The following is a 1,473-nucleotide window of genomic DNA, read 5'->3' on the forward strand; positions in this document are numbered from 1 at the left end:
TAAAGAAAAATGTGCAGTCTATGATATCAAAAAGACTAGCAGTATGAAAAAATCAACACTTCATTGTAGAAAAATGTACAAATGATTGAAAAAATTCCTCTTTAACAGGAATACATTAATAGACATCCTATAAAGACCTGGGACATGCCACATTTCAGAAAGCTCTCCACAAACCCCCTACTCAAGAATGAATAAAAGACTCCTACCGCCTAGTGGGCAAACCAAAATAGCCCAAAATGTTTTTAATGATGATTGTCTACAAAGAGAATCTCTCAGCAGCTGAGTCCTTCTGCAAGAATAAATGTCAAATAAAAATGAAGGTTTTAAGACAGCACTTTTTCTGGTCTTTTCTATAGATGGTCCATGAGAAACTTTTTACTTCACCTCCCTCCAGTGAGATCACCCTCTATTACTACAGAAATTAATGTGATGTTAAAAATAAGGATGGTGAGGCTATACTGTATGATCAGATGAGGAAAAAGACTGAGAGAGTGTAGGTTTTTCACACAGAAAATTATAAAATACTAATGAAACACAATAAATATGTTATACATCTGCTTTAATAGATTTAAATCACTTGCATATCCCTTTTTCTTTACTTTGTGCACATCCATTCGAGCTTATTTTAGTAATACATTTGAACTCTGGTGCATGTTTTTGAGTCTTACCACTATGCTTGTCATTTTAACAGTTGCTTTTTCATTTCCATGGGATTTCCAACATACAAAATGCCATCTCCTCTAATTATCTCTACACTCTTAAGAAACACCCTGCACTTAACTCCAGAGGTATTGGAAAGCAAATTACTACCAGTGTGATCCCAAGTTTATCTCACAGCAGAATCTCATCAATTTTCATGACTGTCTGTGTATAAACCGCAATATGGCAATTTCTTTTTTACTTGTATTTTTTCCTTCGGGATTATGCCGTATTTAAATTTTGATATTACAGAAGCCTGGTCGTGTTTAGGCCAGTCTAAGCGAAGGTGCCAATGTCTGCAAATGATTTTTACTCATAAACCTTGTCTGATACCCATGCAGTAAATCTTCCGAAATGCTCTCGTGCCATGCGGAAGGGGTGGGAACTGGGCACACAAACGAGCACGGCGACTCCCAGCGGCCCGGCCGAGGCTGATGCAGGGGAGGCGCGCTGGTGTTCTTTAGCGGCGGCCACGGTCTCCCGGAGCTCTCGCATACCCGTTCACTAGGCAAGGCCGGTCAATAAAAACAAGCCCTAGCTAAACCCGGGAACGAAGCACAAAGCAGGCGGTGTCAGACCCACCCACCACAGCACTGAGTCAGCCGGCCCGCCCGATGATAAGGGGGACCGAGGCGGAGAGCGTGCGCTGCAGTACGACACACTACAGAGAACGACGCTCCCTCCATTCGCTGCCTGCTGAGGAAAGGAGAAGCGAGGCGAGAGGAGGGCACTGCTCCTTCGGATCGCCTCCTCGCCTTCCCTGGGCTGAAAGGC

Source organism: Geospiza fortis, unplaced genomic scaffold (genome assembly GCF_000277835.1).
Source record: "Geospiza fortis unplaced genomic scaffold, GeoFor_1.0 scaffold1022, whole genome shotgun sequence".
Classification (NCBI taxonomy): domain Eukaryota; kingdom Metazoa; phylum Chordata; class Aves; order Passeriformes; family Thraupidae; genus Geospiza; species Geospiza fortis.